Below are 14,278 nucleotides of genomic sequence, written 5' to 3'. Positions count from 1 at the left end.
GATGACAATCCTCCATTTATAGACAATCAGTGCGTACCGACCACTAATATTAATTTTGATCCTAGTAATGAGCAAATAAATTCAATTGTGTCGTCTGTTAATTTAACGACAATGGATGACGCGGCACGTTCTGTTACAATGAACGCTGCCCAGCTTGACACACCCGGTTTGCAAAATTTAAGTAATGAACAGATAATTATTTCTAACGAAAATGAACAGTGTACTCAAAGTACGACAGATTTATTTGATTCCGAGGTAGTGACTAACAGTGCACATGCGATTGGGAAACCTTTTCGAGAATCACAGAATGACCAAATGGTTACAGAAAACGTGACAAATGCAGATACACCAGCACACAGCATAGAAAATAGAGTTGCCGATTTTGGCGTGGATCAAATTATGGCAGTATTGCTACAGTTTAAGAATGAAAATTTCAAACAACTTAATGAAAAACAAGACAACCTTAATGAAAATTTTAAACAACTTAATGAAAAACAAGAAACCTTAATGAAAACTTCAAACAACTTAGTGAACAGAACAAACAACTTAATGAAAAACATGACACCCTTAATGAAAAATTAGACAACAACTCCAGACAGCTTAGCGAACAGATTACAGCCGTTGCTGCGCAATGTCATGATACTAAGGAACAATTACGTGAGGAAATTAAGGCTTGTGCTAGGAAAAGTAGTGAAGAAATTAGATCTGTTGCTCAAGAATTAAGGGATATGCGAACAGCTACAACAGAATCACTTAGAGACGAAATTAGTGCAGTCGGTAAACAATGCTCTGAAAACGCAACTCAGTTACACGACGAGTTTAAATTAATGTCAGCAGAACTTTCGCGCACACTGGATGCAAAAGCAGACGCGAAATTCGACCAACAGAACAGCCAAATTGACGAACGTTTTAATCATCACCTACAAAACAGTGAAACGCGTTACCGTAAATTCATACAGGAACAAAATAAAGTAAAACGACAGGTCATGGAAAGAATTACCGCACAGAGACAGGAAGATAAACGCAAATTGTTTACGAAAGCGAAAACATACGTATACAATAATATTGCTACAGTATCAGACGAAATTAATACAATCAAACAGTTGAACACCGAATTGCGTGATGAAATTTCCGATCTCAAATCAAAAACAGATACACACACAGTAGACTTTCAGACAATGACCGACAAACTCGAACAATTAGAACTAATACAGGATTCCGATGCCATCAAAGCAGACATTAAAAAATTGAACGAAACCACACGTAAAATACAAAAACAAATTAATGCTTGTGACACTAAAAACGATGATCAGGTAAAAATACTGACTGAAAAATATGATGAATTGGCCAGTCGTATTGACGTTATTGAAAGTAATAATGACAGCAAATCAGACGATACTTCACCGATTTCGTTTAATCAAACACCCGAATTCCAAAATTTACAGCAGACGATCATTGAGATAGATTCGTCCAATAATACATTACGTAGAAAATTGTCAACTTTACAGCAAGAGGTAACAGAGATGAAAAATGTTTCAGCGTTTAACACATCACAGCAGACGCCACTTTGCGAATATTTGTCAGACTCACACAGCCAGTATAATTTAGGTAATTTACAGAGAGTACGTGAGTTAGATTCCGAACAGTCACAGACAAATAGATTCTCATACAATCGTGAACCTGTTCAAACATACAGAGATGATAATTTTGATTACAAACATTTACTATCAGTGAGAAAATTTAAAGTATTTAAAAATGACAGAACACAGATCCACCCCTTGGATTGGATGCAACAATTTAGCTTTGCTTTTCCACCGACTTGGCCCGTAACACACAAACTTGAATTTATTTGCAGTTTTTTGGAAGGCGAACCGGCAACTCGTATGAGACCGATCGCGAGACAATGCTACTCGGTAGAAGAATTTCAGAATGCTTTTATGTCAGCATATTGGTCGAAGACGACAGCGCGGAATTAAGGATCAACTAATTAGTTTACCGAATTATGAGAACTCGAATTTTTCCACTGTCACGCAATTTTTTGAACACATGGTCCAACAAAACCAGTACTTAAGTGAACCATACAGTGAATCTGCACTTATTCAATTATGCATTTCTAAATTACCACGATCATTAAGAGTGTCACTTTTAACGGGTCAGCAGAAAGAAAATATTTCGGCATTCAGAGATCTGTTACAGCTTTTGGAAGTGCAGCAATCGGATTATTCCTTCATAAACAAAAATTTTTCATATAATAACCAAGGTCAACAAACATACAGCAATTACGATCAGCCACGCAATTTCAATAGTAAAGGCAATAGACGCTTCAGGAACGACAACCATCAGAACTTTAATAACAGACAAAATGTTAATTATGAATATCGTCAAAATTATCAGCAACAGGAACCACATTTTGGTAACAATAGACGTTTTTCACTGCAACAGCATGAAAGCCAACCGGTTAGCATACCTAACCAACAATGTAATGTACAAGGTCAACCAAGCTTTAATGTTTCTCCGAGTGCACGTATAGCATCAGCTCCAACAAATAGTAACGCACAGCAACAAGGAAATCAGTACGTACAGAAAACACACTATTTCAATTCTTATCGCAATGCACCGTATAGAAATGACTATCATGACAGACGTAAAAATAATGAGCACAATTTTCAGTGTACGTTTAATAACAGTCGGTCTTATCAGCAGAAAGAACATCAGCAACAACATATTATCATGAATGAACCAGACAGTAGATATCATCCCGAACGTAATACGTCAGGTAGAAATAACAGAACAGTACAAATAGTCGAAATGCCACAGCAACCTCCCGAAAATAATAGCACATCAGATAGAATTTGACTAAATACAGTACAGGTTGCATCTTCCAGTAGCGCAAGCAATACTTTTGACACAGAAAATCTTGTTCATGAAAATGTTATTACTTTTGGCGACATCAGAGACACTCTTTTGCAGGAAAGACCAGTTATTCAAAAAACCATTTCACACCCTGTCATTGAAATAAAAATTGGATCATCGAAGTTTTCAGCAGTAATCGATTCTGGATCTCCTATGTCAGTCATAAATGAGGAAACTTTCAACGAATGTAGCAAAGAGAATACTTACGTTACCATTAGGCAAAACGAAAGTAAAAGGAGCAGTATCTGGTAAAGGAGTAGATGTTAAGTTACAGACAAATTTATCATTTTGTATTGCAGGTCATACATTTCACTCAAATTTTTGGATTGTTCCCTTATTGACAACAGACGTTATTTTAGGAACGAATTTTGTGGTACAACACGACGCAATTATTGACTTTCAAAATTCCTATTTAATGTTAAAGGATGAAAATGTACAGCTGACTTTAGAATTTCAGCACTCTTTATCTGCAGAAGAACAAACAATTAATCGTACAGAGGTCATTTCCGCATCACGTAACTTAGACTATCATTCCACATTGTTCACAGATACGTACGTACACAACTATAATACTCGAAGCCGACTATGACGTTATACAAATGATTACTGATAAAATTAAAGAGAGCAGTGCAAATACAGACGACGAACGTTCAGAGCTACGCAAAATTCTTTTACAGCAAGCTCCAGTTTTTGACAACGTCCCTGGTACTATGTCCGGTTTTATGTATGAATTTCAAGTTAAACAGCAAGACACATTTAAAGCCAAACATTATCCCATTCCTTATATTCACACAGAACAAGTTAAGAAAGAATTGCAAGCTATGCTTGACCAAGGTATTACTGAACCGGCAGTTAGTCCGTACATAAACCCGCTCCATATTATTAAGAAAAAGGATGGTTCACTTCGCGTCGTACTTGATTCGCGTCACATCAATGACATTATTATTAATGAAACAGATCGCCCACAGACACTAGAAGAACTTCTACAGAAATTTCATCGTACTGCTATTTATTCCACACTGGATTTGAAATCGGGATTTTGGCAAATTCAACTCCATCCGAACTGCAGAAAGTACACGGCTTTTCTCTGTTTTGGTGACTGTTATCAATTTTGTAAATCACCATTCGCTTTAACTATTTCTTCAGCAGCTTTTATTCGCGGTTTGAATACAATACTTCCGACAGAACTTAAACACAGAATCGCAACGTATGTAGACGACATTCTTATTGCAGAAGCTAACTGGTCTGAACACAATCTGATTCTTGAACAACTGTTGCAAACTTTTCGTGCACAAGGACTCACAGTTAATCTCAGTAAATCGCACTTTGGTAAAACTTCTATAAAATTTCTTGGACATGTAATTTCAGCAGAGGGCATTACGCCTGACCCGGAAAAACTTCAAGCTTTACGTGACATTACTGTTCCTACGACGAAGAAACAACTACGCAGCTTTTTGGGTTTAATTAACTTTTTTCGTAAATTTATTCATTACTCTGCTTTAGACACCCCTAGATTATGTCAATTGACAGGTAAAAAACACTATTTGGTCCTGGGATAAGGAAGCACATTGTGAATTTATGAACCTGAAACATGCTTTGTTGAACGCACCACTTTTATCGCACCCAGATCTTACTAGAAATTTTTCCATTGCCACCGACAGTTCTAACACCGCTTTAGGCGTACACATTTTTCGGGAAATTGAAGATGGTTCTACAGTAATAAAAACATAGCCTTTGCGAGTCGCATTCTGTCACCTGCTGAATGTAATTATTCTGTTACTGAACTTGAAACATTATGTGTTGTACGGGCATTTACGAGATTTCGGCATTTCCTTTATGGAAGACACATCACCGTTTACACAGACCATGGAGCTATACAGTTTTTACTTTCGGCTAAATTTACACACGACAGATTAAGCAGATGGAAACTTTATTTAAAGGAATTTAATTTTACAATTGTTCACATTCCCGGTACACAAAATATTGTAGCAGACGCACTATCCTGTTCTCTTAGCAACAATCAGCAAGACATCGCAACCAACTTCTGCAAAGCAAATTTCGGCGTCATGTACATTCAACAAGTTGCATTTGAAAATTTCATTTCGTCGTCATTACAAGACATAGCACAAGAGCAGAATAAAGACAACGTGTGGAAAGAAATTAAACACCTTTGGCAAGATAGGAATAATGTTACCATTAGAAACCATTACACTGTACGCAATAATATTCTGTTTCGCCGCTCTCACCCTGACAGCAACAATTGGTTATTATGCATTCCTGACGAACTTGTTAACAAATTAATCTGGTATACTCATTTAAGTTACGCACATTACGGAGCCAGAAAATGTTTTCTTATACTGAGACAGAACTGTTATTTTGCCAACATGGAGAAACGTATACGACGAGTTTTAGCGTCATGTAAAATCTGCCAGAAAGCTAAATCAGACACGACTTCACATGTTCCTCCGTTACATCCTATTGTCCGATTAAATTGAGACATATGGCCGCTGTAGACATTTTTGGTCCGATTCCCAGAACTAATAGAGGTTTTTGCTACATCTTTGTCGCTGTTAAACTAACTTCAAAATTTGTTACCTTCACTCCGTTACGCAAAGCTACTGCTAAAACTGTTTCGAAAGCATTTGTGAAACATTTTCTATTTCATGTAGGGCATGTGTTGAAAGTAATTTCCGACAATGGATCACAGTTTCGATCTGCTATATGGACACGTATGTTGCGAGCTAGAAACATTTCTCCGATCTATATATCCAGGTACCATGCTTCTTCGAACCCTTGTGAACGATTAATGAAAGAAATTGGTAAACTGTGTAGAATATACTGCCATAAAAGACATATTGATTGGGACACACACATACTCTCATTCCAGGATGTAATTAATTCCATACCAAATGATCTACTATGCTATCTCCGTCTGTTTTACTGAAAAATGTTGAACTACCTAACAAAATTAAAGAATTAGTAACCTTTCCTACATCTCGTCGACTACGACACCATGAAATAATTGACATTGCGCTGAACAATATCAAACGTGCTGCAGAGCGCCGGAGAAGACAGCAAAATCGGGTTTGTATACGCCGTGACTTTCACATAGGACAGAAGATATTAGTACGTACACACTATTTATCCAACAGAGGAAAGAGTAGATGCAGTAAATTTGAGCTTCTATACGCAGGTCCATATCGAATTCGCAGCATTCCTCAACCCGATGTAGTACCCGCCGAAACTTTGAGAACCAGAAAAACCAAAGGGAACCACCACGCCTCCAACGTCAAACCTTTTATTCAATGAACATACTTTATGATTTATCACACTGTAATGCCATTTCCTAATTTTTTTTATGACCACTTATGCAATTATATTCAAATGAACACTTACTGATGATTATCGTATTTTTCTTGGCAAGTGCCCGGCAAGGTAAGGTTAGCAGGTTGCTTTTCTTGTCGTTACACATCAGACCGTGCATATTTTCCAGATGAACTTACACATTTTATGACCACTTATGCAATTATATTTATTTGACTACTTACTGATGATTATCGTATTTTTTCTTGGCAAGTGTCCGGCAAGGTAAGGTTAGCAGGTCGCTTTTCTTGTCGTTACACATTAGACCGTGCACATTTTTCCAGATAAACTTACGTATCTTATGAATAATTATGCAATTCTATCTAGTGACATATTAATTTTATTAAATTCTCTCTCCATTAAAGTCTTCAATTCTCGCCTCTATTAACTACACAACATACAAGCTGAACACAAAGGAGGTCACTTTTCTTGTCGTTATATATTAGACCGTGTACATTTTCCATTTTTTATGTATGTATGATTGTTTTACTGTTTTGTTTGTATGCACTACGAAATATTTAAGATATAACAAACACCAGTTGACTTTGACATTTTGCCTTATGATATCTCAACATCGTCACTATTTTACACTTTTTTTTTTTTTGCTGCTACATTGTGATACTCTGTACATTTTTGCACCTGCGCACTGTCTATGTTTTTGACATATTACGTTTTCTGTCATGCTATGCTGTATGCTCAATTATGTTACTATAAACCAGTTTTTATTTAGTGGGTATATGATTTAAATGCAAGACATTAATCTTTGTTCATCATTTTCAGAAAGCAATAACGTGTAAAAGAAATAAATTAAACAAAAATGGGAATTTCACCTTCGGAATGAACGAAAGAAGATGAAATACCTCGTCACGAAGACTAAATGGATCAGAATTAACAAGCATTAACAAGAATATACTATACACATCGTAGAATAGCAGTCTTAACTAATTTTTTCTTCCAGAATACGAGGCGATTGATGCAGGCTGTCAGACAGAACTACACATCTTAGTTTTAGTGATGAAATATGCTAGAAATAAGGAATAGTTGTATAATGAATAATGAAGTGACTTTTTTGCAGATGATAATGAATGGTGATGAATAATGATGCTGAATATGCTAATATGGATAATGAAGTTTTTCTTTACAGATGATGATAATAATGGAGTTATAGTGATATGAATTATGAAGTTTTTCTTTGCAGGTAATGAAGTTTTTCTTTGAGATGAAAATAATGATGAAGTTTATATATTTACTGTTAGTTAAGAGATGCTATGTAGTTATTTAAGTATTTGTTGCAGTTCGTTTTGACAGTATGCTTTATGTCGCATGGTATGATGACTGAAGGGTTTGGAAAGGACAGCTAGAGAACATATATATTTTATACAAATTTCACTACCTGTTAATTCGAAGTTCACTACTTATCAGCATAATATGCGTTTCTTCTTTCAGTTTAATAATCCATTTTGTATTTTTTGCAGGAGAAATTATTCTTGAAATTAATGTGCTGTAAGCAGTTGGTCATTAAACCTGTGTCATTTATGAATGTGATCACATATACTCTACTTGTTTCATAACCTTGCTACAGCTGACTCATGACGAATAACGTTACACATCTTCATTTGCAGCAATAACTCAAAAGCAAATATTGTTATGCCCCAGTAATTAATTATCGATCCCAACGCAATGCATTGCTAGCACAAAAAAAAGAAAAAAGAAAATGTATTACCAGTCCCAAATAATGCTACCAGTTTAAGAGAGTTCTGAGTAATACTGAATAATGTTTTCTAGTCACAGACCTTGAATAATAGTTACAGTATGTTACATTTTCAATATGTCTTATAGTACTGGAGTGATCAGTTCTGAGTAATACTGAATGATGCTTTGTAATAATGCATAAATACTATGCCCATAATTTCTGTAAATAATATTTTGTTATACTCTATAAATGCTATGCCAATAATTGACTCTCATTTTGAATGATAACTTCTGAATAATACTTAATAAGGTTTTATAAAAATATAAGAATACTTTGTAACTGGCCAATGAGTGCCAATAATTATTTTAAATATGTCGTATGTCACTTGCTATATGTTTTGTAACTGGACAATGAGTGCCAATGATTACTATAACTAAGTGAATTATGTTAATACTATGCCATTCATTAGCTCCTGTTTTGAATGATGACTTCTGATGGTTTGTAACTGGTCAATGAGTGCCAATGTTCTCTGTAAACAGGTAATTTATGAACATTATTCTGTAATACTTCATACATGGTACAGAAATGTTCAGTAACTGGGCGATGAGTGCCACCAATTACTCAAATCAGTTGTTAGACTAGTGTAATTCTCAATGAAGACTAGTATGTGACTTAATGTCCTTCACCTTCTGACCTAATTACCAGAAATTACTGCAATATCCGTTTGTCCTGTCTATCCTCATGATCATGGAGCACTATATTTGGTTTTTGCACTAATTCTACGTTGGTGTACCTTACAAGAATATGGTGTTGACACGACATGCTGTCCACCACCTTGAGCGATGGAGATGTTATTATGGTCCCACTGTTTGGTGTACCTAATGTACTACCAAAATGATAACATGGAATATTATTACGACATTTCAGTGTCTTGGCTACACTGATTAATACTTCAAGGAAAAGAACTTCAGATTGTATCACTTGGTGTTGTACTTCTGTAGAAAGATATGGACTTTCAGTGCAGCTGCGTGCAACCTAATGTGCTACAACCATGATGCAATCCTTCCCATTCCTTTCCTAGTTCTTGTAAAATGGTAAACACTTATACAATGCGTTTAAATTCTTGTAAAATGATAAAGACATATACAGTGCGTGTGCACTTCATTTCATTTGTTAACAAGATCAGTTGTCCTAAATATGCTAAAGACTTATACAGTGCGTGTGCGTTTTATTTCACTCCGTGGTATGTTATGTAAAAATGCTAAAGACTTATACAGTGCGTGTGCACTTTATTTCACTCCATGATATGTTATGTAAAAATGCTAAAGACTTCTACAGTGCATGTGCACTTTATTTCACTCCTTGATATGTTTATTTGTTGTAAAAATGCTGAAGAGTTCTACAGCGCGGGTGCACTTTATGTCATTTGTTAATATGATTTCTACTCATTCCGTATACATTTTGTGATTTGCTGATATGTTCTGAACTACAGTGCGTGTGCACTTTTGTCATTTGTCAATATGATTTGTACTCATTGCCTATACATTTGTGATTTCCTGATATGTTTAGTACTAAAGTGCGTGTGCACTTTTGCCATTTGTTAATATGTTTTGTTCAAATGGCTCTGAGCACTATGGGACTCAACTGCTGTGGTCATCAGTCCCCTAGAACTTAGAAATACTTAAACCTAACTAACCTAAGGACATCACACACATCCATGCCCGAGGCAGGATTCGAGCCTGCGACCATAGCAGTCGCACGGTTCCGGACTGCGCGCCTAGAACCGCGAGACAACCGCGGCCGGCAATATGTTTTGTACTCATTGTGTATACATTTTGTCATTGCCTGATATATTCTGTACTCAGTGCATGTGCACTATATTTTATTTCATGTTCTGCACATATATATATGTATATATATATATATATGTATATATTCTGTGATTGTAAAGTTAGTTAATTAAGAAAAATTTGTTGCTCATGGCAAGTCCAATTGATTCACCATCGCTGCCAAATTTTTGCCCCCCCCAGTGGAGGCGATTTTTGCCGGCGATGGGCGAGGCATGGCAGAGTCTCTGACCAGAGAGTAGTAGGTAGTTAGTTGTTGCTTGTCGCGAGTCGGCGTCAGTCCGTTTTAGTAGTCAGTCGGCTTTAGTCTTCTGTCCGTGCTAGTAAGCAGTAGTCTCGAGTCGACAGTAGTCTTGAGTCGGAAGTAGTCGGCGGGAGTCGGCGCGTGTCGGCTGTCTGCTCTGCTCGGGACTCTGGTCAGGATTCTGGAGGATGAGTATTGTTGTAGAAGGTAAAGAAGGAGCCTTGCGCACATCTAGTAATGTATATTAATTGTCATTTAATATCTTTAAAAAAATGCCCCAATAATAATTTTTATAATATAGAGTAACTTTTTTAAAGAAAAGCATTCATTTCAATTTAAAGAATATTTCCAATACATGATCATTCCTTCCAAGAATCAGAAAAAAATATACGCCAGCATTGCACGAAGCTGTGTCGAAAAATTTCTACATAAGAGCAGATATATTTGCAGTTTTTATTAAGGTAAGAATTTTTCCTTTTTTTTATATTCAGAATACAGGGCCGAAGGGCAGCGCTGCTGTCCTCATAAAATTTACCAGGTTACTAATATTTTTTATTATTTTTGTGTTAAGGAATTTTTTTGTTTCGAACTTAACATTAAATGAGAAAAGAATTTTGTGGGAACATTAAATGTGAATGCATTTCTGCACACAGATTATAAACGAGAGCCAATTTTGTTCTGAGGTTACAGTATTAACAAATTAATTTAATTATTATTTTTGTGGGGAGTTTACGCTTGGTTCATGGTTCATATATTTATAAAATATTTTTGTGGGAAGTTTACGCTTGGTCCATTTTCATTATTAATTTTCTGTTGGGAGGTTACACTTGGTACATTTATTTTCATTAATATTTTTCTGCGGGGAGGTTACAACCATACGTTTTCAATTGGTGAGAGATCTGGAGAATGTGCTGACCAGGTCAGCAGTCGAACATTTTCTGTATCCAGAAAGGCCCGTACTGGACCTGCAACATGCGGTCGTGCATTATCCTGCTGAAATGCAGGGCTTCGCAGGGATCGAAAGAAGGGTGGAGCCACGGGTCTTGACACATCCGAAATGTAACGTCCACTGTTCACAGTGCCGTCAATGTGAACAAGAAGTGACCGAGACGTGTAACCAATGGCACCTCATACCATCACGCCGGTTGATACGCCAGTGTGGCGATGACGAATACACGCTACCAATGTGCGTTCACCGCGATGTCCTTAAACACGGATGCGGCTATCATGATGCTGTAAACAGCACATAGATTCATCCGAAAAAATGACTTTTTGCCATTCGTGCATCCAGGTTCGTCGTTGAGTACAACATCGCAGGCACTCGTGTCTCTGATGCAGCGTCAACGGTAAGCGCAGCCACGGTCTCCGAGCTAATAGTCCACGCTGCTGCAAACGTCGTCGAACGCTTCGTGCAGATGGTTGGTGTGTTGCAAACGTCCCCATCTGTTGATTCAGGGATCGAGACGTGGCTGAACGATCCGTTACAGTCATGCGGATAAGATGCGTGTCATCTCGACTGCTAGTGATACGAGGCCGTTGGGATCCAGCACGGGTTCCGTATTACCCTCCTGAACCCACCGATTCCATATTCTGCCAACAGTCACTGGATGTCGACCAACGCGAGCAGCAATGTCGCGATATGATAAACCGCAATCGCGAAAGGCTACAATCCGACCTTTATCAAAGTCGGAAACGCGATGGTACGCATTTCTCCTCCTTACACGAGGCATCACAACAACGTTTCACCAGGCAACGCCGGTCAACTGCTGATTGTGTATGAGAAATCGGTTGGAAACTTTCCTCATGTCAGCACGTTGTAGGTGTCGCCGCCGGCGTCAACCTTGTGTGAATGCTCTGAAAGGCTTATCATTTGCATATCAGAAAACCTTATTCCTGCCGGTTAAATTTCGCATCTTTAGCACGTCATCTTCGTGGTGTAGCAATTTTAATGGCCAGTAGTGTAAAAAGAGCGGCGTGAAGCAATCGACTGGCATACTAGAGACACTGCCAGACACATTTGTGTAAGGCTTCATCGGATTTTCACTGTGGTTTCCATTTCGCACGAGGTCCGATCTAACTTTCCGAATAGCTCGCATACAACAAATTGTCAACAAAGGTTTTTCGGAATGCGAAAACGAGGGATTTGAAGTTGGCATTGTAGAAACACGTACCCTGTCGATTGGATTTGAAACTCCTCAGAGTTTTACGTTGTCTGCGAATGAGGAAAGTTTTGGCTGGATGGGTATTTCGCCGACCTCTGAATATGGCAATTGAGGGCTGGGATTTGCAGTGGCTGGGTGGCGGACCGGGACAACTGCGGCGTCCCCTCGGTGGCTGAGCAGCGCCGCGCGGCCCATCAAAGTTTGATGTCCGGAGGCCCTCCGGAGGTCAGCGAGCAACAGGTGCCTCAGCAGCCCCCAGCGGCGCTGCCCCACGTCAGCCCTGCGGCGCGCCGGCGCCCGCCACGTGGGCCAATGGCGAGCGCGCACGACACTGGGCCAGCGCGCAATCGATGGCCGCCTAACGATCCGATTCGGCAGTCCGGAGCCACTCACTGACGTGTCCGTCACACTCCCGGCTCCGTAATTTCAATAATACACGAGCCGGCCGTTCCGCGACGCTGCAACCGATGAATTCTCTTTCCCGAGTCAAACTTTTACGCTATTTCCGTAATGACAAGGCGGCGCCCGCGCATGTGTCCATTATAGCTGAGGCGCACATTACGACAGCTCCGCGCTCAATCTCCTCTGATGCAATTTAAAAGGGGTGGAAATCATCCCACCGTCTCACAAAGTGGCACCAAAGCGATGACGTGGATCAAATACCACACAAAAATCTTTTCTTCACAAACGGATAATGAAATGAAAATGTTTCTTTAAAGTCGGTACCGCCATTAGACTGTTTTTTATTTGCAATGTTACATTTACACGATAATGATTTCGGCTTTAAAGTGTCATTATCAAGTCTTTTAATGTTATGCAGTGCATAAGATGGCATAATGTGGTATTTAAAATACAGTATTAGACACATAGTGTAAGGGTCAATATTTCTGGTAAAACAAAGCAGTAGGCCCTGTATAACATTAGAACACTTGATAATGGCACTTTAAAGCCGAAATCATGATCGTGTAGCCGGCCGCGGTGGCCAAGTGGTTCTAGGCGCTTCAGTCCGGAACCGCGCGACTGCTACGGTCGCAGGTTCGAATCCTGCCTCGGGCATGGATGTGTGTGATGTCTTTAGGTTAGTTAGGTTTAAGTAGTTCTAAGTTCTAGGGGACTGATGACCATAGATGTTAAGTCCCATAGTGCTCAGAGCCATTTGAACCATGATCGTGTAAATGTAACACTGCAAATAAAAAACAGTCTGACATCTCGTGGAAATCGGGTTTTCTGCCGGATATCAGCGTCTTCCAAACACGATATTTCGACGTCATTACTTGACGTCTTCATCAGGTGTGACCCTTCTCAGGTCAAGCAATGACGTCGAAATATCGTGTTTGGAAGATGCTGATATCCGGCAGAAAACCCGATTTCCACGAGATGTCATCAAATCGCCGGGAAAGTCTAAGAAATTACAAAAAACATTCTAATGGCGGTACTTACTTTAAAGAAACATATTATGACTGTGGCCCCATATTATGAAAAAGTTATTAAATTAAAATGTGGCAATACTACGCTGCTGAACAAACTATGTCCATCTCATCTTCTGGATCATATCGTATGACAAAATGTCATTATGCAGAGCGGTAGCAAAATGTTCACTTTTAAAAATGACTTCCTATAAGTTTGACTGCTCTTTCCTAAATGTTTCCGAGACGGACAACAACTATTTAGGTTCACACACACACACACACCCACACACACACACACAAATACCGAAGTGCAATTTTCGGAAATGTTAGAATGTCAAGGGGCATGTATGTTAATGAAACTTCCTGGCAGATTAAAACTGTGTGCCGAACCGAGACTCGAACTTGGGTCCTTTGCCTTTCGCGGGCAAGTGCTCTACCAACTGAGCTACCCAAGCAAGACTCACGCCCCGTCCTCACAGCTTTACTTTCTGCCAGTACCTCGTCTCCTACCTTCCAAACTTTACGGAAGCTCTCCTGCGAATCTGAGATGGAACCGCGTACTTTTTATAACTCCATTCGATAGCTTTTGAGAAGACAACTACAGTGATACAGCGTTTAATGTTGACGTTGAAACCTGCCGTAAAAAA

Source organism: Schistocerca nitens, chromosome 1 (assembly GCF_023898315.1).
Source record: "Schistocerca nitens isolate TAMUIC-IGC-003100 chromosome 1, iqSchNite1.1, whole genome shotgun sequence".
Classification (NCBI taxonomy): Eukaryota; Metazoa; Arthropoda; class Insecta; order Orthoptera; family Acrididae; genus Schistocerca; species Schistocerca nitens.
Note: the sequence above shows the minus strand (reverse complement) of the source record.